Here is a 7,618-nt window from a genome sequence, read left to right on the forward strand (position 1 = left end):
AAAAAAAAAAAAAAAAAAAAAAAAAAAAAAAAAAAAAAAAAAAAAAAAAAAACTTGTGACCATACATACAAGACCTTACAACCAAACCGGAACTCGAAAGCCCCATTCAAGAACTTTGATGCATTAAGTAAAAAATAAGAAATAAAAAAGTTAACCATAGCTCTAGATATATATAAATCACGACAAAATTATCAATAGTCATTTATACGATCTCTTGTGCATCGAGATGTCTTTCACGAGCTATAGAAAATTTGAGCCTTCGATCTCTAGTGAAAAGCGCCGATATCTCTAATACAACTATTCGAGCTATGAACAGATTGGTCGTGCTCTTTTGGAAGTATAATCACGTAAAGAAGGTGAGAAAGGTTAGGAAAGGACACGAGGTTAGAGATGTTTAGAAACCGTGTGAAGGAAATTTCATTGTCGTTTGTCGTTTTCCAGACAGTTCCAGAACCTACCAAAGTTACCATTGACAGCCACTGACCCACCTGGAAAGACAAACCAACCAAAGCACCTTTTAAAAAAAAAAGAAAATGGCCAATTAAATTAATTAGTTTAAAATAGATTAAATTAATAAAAATATCTTTATTTTCTTTATTTTATCTCAATATATTTCATTTTAAAAACATATAGTAATTTATTTAAAAAATATTCTCAATATATATCATTAGTGTATGAACGGAACTATTAATATTAAGTACTCGTAAATTTTTAAAAGTAGTATCGATAAGGTACTCATAAACTTTTAGAAACTAAAAAAAGAAGGGTATTATTGATACTTTTAAAAGTTTATGCAACTACCCAAGTCCACCGTTAGCATATATTCGTTTTGGCCCATTACGTATCGTCGTTAGTCTCACGATTTTGAAACGTGTCTGCTAGAGAGAAGTTTTTACACCCTTATAAGAAATGTTTCGTTCCCCTCTCCAACCAATATGCGATCTCACAATCCACTCACCTTGAGGGCTCAACGTCCTCACTAACACACTGTCTGATGTCTAGCTTTAATATCATTTGTAACGAGTCAAAGCCGACAATATCTNGAAGTTTTTACACCCTTATAAGAAATGTTTCGTTCCCCTCTCCAACCAATATGCGATCTCACAATCCACTCACCTTGAGGGCTCAACGTCCTCACTAACACACTGTCTGATGTCTAGCTTTAATATCATTTGTAACGAGTCAAAGCCGACAATATCTAGTAACAGTGGACTTGAGTTGTTACCGTTCAAATTAGTTTTTTTTTAACTATAGTACTAACACTTGTGTTCTTATACTAATGATAAGAATACTTTTGAACTTGTTAAACGGTATTAATGCAACTTTTGACATAAAGCGTAAAGTTTCGAGATATATATATATATATATTAGAGAAAAAGACAAATTTGAACTTGTGTGCTTGATTAAATAATATATATGTTGATTACCTAACATTTTGGTCATGTGGTTCCAACTATTTGTGTCACAATACATTATTCACAATGCCATCTGTATCGCATTTTATTATTATTATTATTATTATTATTTGAGTATATTTGTCCGCCCGAGAATGACTCCATTGGTTAAAAGATTATTGTGACATTCGAGTAAATAAGAGATACATGAATGAATCGAGATCATATTCGAATGAGAGTGATCGTAAGGATATTATAGTTAAGAAAGATTTAAAAGAATTGAAAGTTATTACCTATATCAATTTTTTCCGAGACTCAATCATAAAGATTTTAAATTTTAGGTCAAATTCATCGACACGACGTTTATTGTTGACTGTCGAAAAAACTATATATAATTTTGTTAAGCGATATACAAATCTCTATCAAATATGAAAATGATAGTATAAGATAAATCTATAAATTATTCGAAGTACGAAGAAAACGACATTTAGCAAAATAAAATAGTACATTTATATCATATTTGGGATAGTGATAGCAATGAGTAGGCAATGTGTTTGGTTTTAGATTGGACCATTTGTGCAATAAACTTAAAATAAGAATCCAATGGTTGCACAAAACATGGCTTTGATCTTGACATCGTTATTATAACATAAGTTGTACCCAATTTAAATGATAAATCACTTTGATCGTCCAAAATGTTGATGATTTTGATTCAAATGTTCGATAGGAAATACTGAAAAAATGTTTCGTTCTTGGCCAATTTTTTGGTCATTTTTCATCGTGGTACCATACTCAACTATTTTAGGAGCTCAACTAGTTAGTACTACGCTAAACCAACTAAATTACATATGTGGGTCAATCATAAATGATCCGTTGCAGTTAAAGGTAGTTGGTAACGCTCTAAAATCCCATCATAAATATGAGAGGAGCAGTTCAGTGCTGGTCAACTACGATACATATGTGAATTGGTCATAAATGACTCATCGTTACTAACATCTGAAAATAAATGAATAGTACTAGTGGGTATAAAAATATTTAGTAAGTAGCTGTGAGATCCCGTATCAGTTGGGGAAAAGAACGAAACACCCTTTATAAGGGTGTGAAAACTTTTCCCTAGCAGACATCTTGAGAGAAAGCCCGAAAGGAAAAGCTCAAAGAGGACAAGATCTACTAGCGGTGGGCTTGGGTCGTTACCGTAGCTAACCTGTAAAACCGTAATATTTAAGATGAAAAAATTGTGTGCCTCCCTACTTAGGACTTAGTGGGCTATAATGTCCATTCATATTGATATTGAAACATGAAAGTCAAAGTTCTAGTCTTAACCAATTTAGGCCTATAGCAAGCTAGTACTCTAATAAATCAGCTAATCCACAACGTGGGTCAATTATAAATAATGTCTCGCTGCAAGAGGTAGTTTGGACCGAAGTACTCTAATAATTCAGCTAAGCTACAACATGGGTCAATCATAAATGGTGTCTCGCGGTTAGAGGTAGTTTGAAACGAAGTACTCTAATAAATCAGCTAAGCTACAACATGGGTCAATCATAAATTATGTCTCGCTGCTAAAGGTAGTTTGGAACGAAGTACTCTAATAAATCAGCTAAGCTACAACGTGGGTCAATCATAAATCATGTCTCGCTGTTTGAGATAGTTTAGAACGAAGTACGTCGTGCATTATTAGTTGGATTAAAGTAAGAATTTTGTATGCTGGACAATATCTTGTTACAAATTATATCAGAGTCAGACACCAGATAGTATGTCAGCCACATAAGGATGTAGGAATCTCTCCCTAGTAGACGCGTTTTAAAACTATGAGACTGACGGTGATACTTAACGGGCCAAAGTGAACAATATCTACTAGTAGTAGGCTTGAGGCTGTTACATTTTATGTTTCCACTTCTGGTGTTTGACAAATGCATCATTATATTCTCAAAATTACTCTCATTCACACCTGATATTTCCGAATCTCTATTGTTTTATAAATAATATAATGTTATTTTGGATCACAATCATAAAACAACCCAAAATAAATTCTTTGAAGATCAACCAACACCATCAACTTCAGCTTATTACAATGGTAAAAAGTAAAAAAACCAAAGCTAATTGATGTTAGTTTCATTTCCATCTAATTACACTCTCAATTTCACCCACTACCAATGGGTATTGTAACAAAAGAAACACCAATGTTGGGTTCCACTTTTTCCTTTTCACTTTGTATTGCTGCCTCTGCGGGCTTGGCTGCCTTGAAATGGGCCAAAGAGGCAAGTTCTTGAACAGCCTCTGCAATCTTTTCGGTGATATCGACGACGTCGACGAGCAGCGTACCGACGTTAGCTGCCGGGATGAGTGTCAAGAGATCACAATTTTCCCACAAACGTGATGATTTGAGTGAGGCTTTGAGCTTTCTGGCGGCTGCTTTTGAGTTGTTTGTGTGGATTTCAGCTAGAGTTGGTTGAGTCATTTCCCTTATGGATGAAACAAGCTGCCTTAGTGCTTTCCCTGTTTCCATGCTCATTTCCATGCATGGTTCTTGGATTTGTGTTTGAATCTCTTGTGAAACCTACACGAATCACGATTCGTGGACAAACCCTTTTGGTTTAAATCCGTTTTAAACAACAAAAATGATATTTGAACGAGAATGAACATCGAATATTACTTGGAAACTAGAAGAAGAGAGATTGCGATGAAGGGCGTCGATTCTAAAGGCACATTGATAAGTTAGGGCTCCGATTTTCAGGTACTGCTTCCATGGATGACGGAATTGGAAACATCCGTGGCCAGGCTCCCACCTTGCGAAATTATACTGTACGAATATCAATTATCATTTGAAAGGTCGATTGTCTGATCGTTTGATCTTTACTCGCAAGAAAAAACAGAGAGGCACGTACCAATGTATCTTCGATGCCACTTGATTTGAGAATACTTTTATATGCTTGAATACTTTTGTCATCTTTAGCCTCTCTATCTTGTAAAGTTTTAAAGTATTCAACTGATCCATATCCTATGAAATATGGCAAAAATCTTCTTGAGTGGTTTCTACACAAAAAAAAATTTAAACCAAAAAGAAAAAAATTCTTGAACTTTATAATCTCACAATTCTATGTTAAACAACCCTCCAATTCAAATATAGACGTCGTAAACTCGTAGACAACTTAGCACCTTAGGCACATATGATTTACCGTAGTCGAACTTGTTGCAAGAAAAGGTAGTTGAATGTGTTAGACGAAGAGAATATAGTATGTAAAAGCCACTAGAGTCGGTAGGAGTAAAAGTGAGGGTGGAGCCCTCATAAATGTAATAGCCCAAATCAAACGCTAACAAATATTGTCCACTTTAGCCCGTTATGTATCACCATCAACCTCACGGTTTTAAAATGTATTTACTATGAAGAGGGTCTAGCCCTAATCCAACCAGTGTCCCACACCGTACGGTGATTTACTTTGATACCATTTGTAATAACTCAAATCCACCGTTAGCAGATATTGTCCACTCTAGGCTTTCCCTCTCGAGTTTTCTCTCAAGGTTTTTAAAACACGTCTATCAGGGAGAAATTTCCACACCTTATAAGGAATGTTTTATTCCCCTCTCCAACCGATGTGGAATCTCACAATCCACCCCCGTACGACCCAATGATCTTCCAACGGGCACATTAAGAGTAACAGTGAGGGTGAAGTCTGTTGAGGACTGTTGGGAGAGGAGTCCCACATCGACTAATTAAGAGGTTGATCATGAGTAAGTAGACAATATCATACTATCGCAGAGATTCGTGATTTCTAACAGAACTCTCGTAAACATTGATCCCCACAAAAGCGGTAAAGCTTAAAGAATTTGTTACCTTGGAAGAAGAGGGCCAACTTTTCAATGTTGAGAGCAATGCGATTGTGGAGATCTTGGCCAGCCCAAAATGGGGAAATAGAAATGGATATGACAACACAAACACACACACCAAGGAAGATCGTTGAAACCCTCTTTTGGAGAAGCAAAAGTATTTCATCATCTCCAACCCCAGATATTGATACAAATGAGAATGTTAAAATGCCTATCATCATTCCATAATCATATTTCGCTTTGATGCTCGGAAAGAACCTCATAAACGTCAATATGCATGCTGTTTAAACACGTACGAGACTTTTTATCAAATCATATGGATTGAATTTTAATTAAGGACCGAACATGAAATTTAATCGCTTTTTAACTAACGTGTTCGGTCAACTCGTACAAAGACATAAAAACTATAAATTAGAAAGAGAATGTTTTACCTAGTAGAAAGACAAAGATACTGGTAATGATTGGCTGACCAACATGGCCAGACAAGGCAGCTAAGTGATGAGCTCCAGCTCCTAAAGCACCAGCAAACAGTGTTGCAAATGCCCTATTCAGCCCTTTTCCCAGCGTTGCTCCTGTGGATTTTGTACCATAATATGCAAAGGCCTCATTAGAAGAAAGCTCAAAAGGTTGAAAATTTTCGAACACATTCAACGTTGACTCTACTAATTCTATCGAATTTGTGTTTGGATAACGGATTTGAAAAGGCATGTTCGAGAATAATTTTAAAATAGATCATTCTTTTTAGGTTTTGTGTCGTTTAAAATTATTTTTCGAAAAGCCTGACCATCTGGCTAAATTTTATGTTTATGACGGTTTTTACAACTCAAGCATATCATTAGCAAATATTGTCTGCTTTAGCTCGTTACGTATCAACGTCGGTCTCACAATTTTAAAATGTGTCTACTAGCGAGAGGTTTTCACACTCTTATAAGAAATGTTTCGTTTCCCTCTCCAACCAATATGGAATCTCACAATCCACCCCCCTAGAAACCCAGCGAGTCACACTGCCCGATATCTGGCTCTGATACCATTTGTAACTGCTCAAGCCCATCGCTAACAAACATTGTCCACTTTGGCCCATTACATATCGCAATGAGCCTCACAATTTTAAAACACATCTACAAGGGAGAGGTTTTCACACCCTTATAAAAATGTTTCGTTCCCCTCTCCAACCAACGTGGGATCTCACAATCCACCTCCTTTGGGAGCCCAATGTCCTCGCTGGCACACCGCCCAATATCTGGCTCTGATACCATTTGTAACAGCCAAAGCCCACATCTAGCTAATATTGTCCGTTTTGGCCCATTACATATCGCAATCAATCTAACGATTTTAAAACACATCTACTAAGAAGAGGTTATCACACCCTTGTAAAAATGTTTCGTTCCCTTCTCTAACCAACACGGGATCTCACACTAGTACATAAAAAAAAAAAAAAAGAAGTGATGAACTCATTGAAAATTCAAAGAAAACAACGAGAAGAGAGACAAAAAAAAGAGGCANAGTGTTCGAACTTTAGATTTTATTCTTAATTTTTCCAAAAACGAAATTAGTTTGTATTAGTATTCACAATTGGAGCTCAAAGTAAGTATGGAGAGGGCACATGTTAAGAGTTGTTCACTACTCCATTAAAGGTAAAGTTAAAGTTAAGATTTTTGCATCCAATAGTGTAAGAGGGCCTTCAACTTGGATATCAGGTTATGTGCTATTGCATATATTCCTAAACCATATGGTATCAATTTCAGCCATTGAAACCCAACTTTTATAAAGCTCATCATATCTATTTTAGTCACACAATGGACCAATCAAACTCATTAATCAAGTGACACTCATCGAGTCATTCCCAAACAACATTGAGCATTTACAAAATGCTTCAAGAATTAGAACCTTTCATCAACTATTATAGCGGTCGATATTTGATATTGTTCGCTTTAACATGTTACGTATCGACGTCAGCCTCACAATTTTAAAACACGTCTACTNTTTGTAATAATAAAGCATTGAGACAATTGTGAGTGTAAGCCCTAATTTGAGTGAATGGATAACCCTTCTTGGATCATCCTTCCCCAAAGCTCTTGTCTTGCTTGCAACTTCCACCAATTTTGCAAATAAACCCTTCACCCATACAAACCCTCCACTCATTAGCCCTACTTTTTCATGGGACACCATTTCCATTGCTTAGAGAGACAAAGAACAAAGAACAAAGGACAAAGGAGCTAGCTAGAGAGACAAGAACTCAATGGTTTGTGGGAAATGTGTTGGAGCCTATCTATTATTTATAATGCCACTTAAAAAAATTGTATTGTAAAAGAAAAGATTTGAAAAGTTGTTGAAAGTTCTTTGAAAATGTATTCCATCCATTAAAGGGTTTCTTTGAAGGGTTGAATTTGGTTAAA

The 7,618-nt window shown here is 35.8% G+C and overlaps 1 pseudogene; it reads right to left on the bottom strand.

Annotated features, from left to right (window-relative positions):
- Window positions 1–3,515: 3,515 nt before the first annotated feature.
- Window positions 3,516–7,397, bottom strand: LOC111780735 (annotated as a pseudogene).
- Window positions 7,398–7,618: the final 221 nt, after the last annotated feature.

Source organism: Cucurbita pepo, chromosome LG18 (genome assembly GCF_002806865.2).
Source record: "Cucurbita pepo subsp. pepo cultivar mu-cu-16 chromosome LG18, ASM280686v2, whole genome shotgun sequence".
NCBI classification, from domain to species: domain Eukaryota; kingdom Viridiplantae; phylum Streptophyta; class Magnoliopsida; order Cucurbitales; family Cucurbitaceae; genus Cucurbita; species Cucurbita pepo.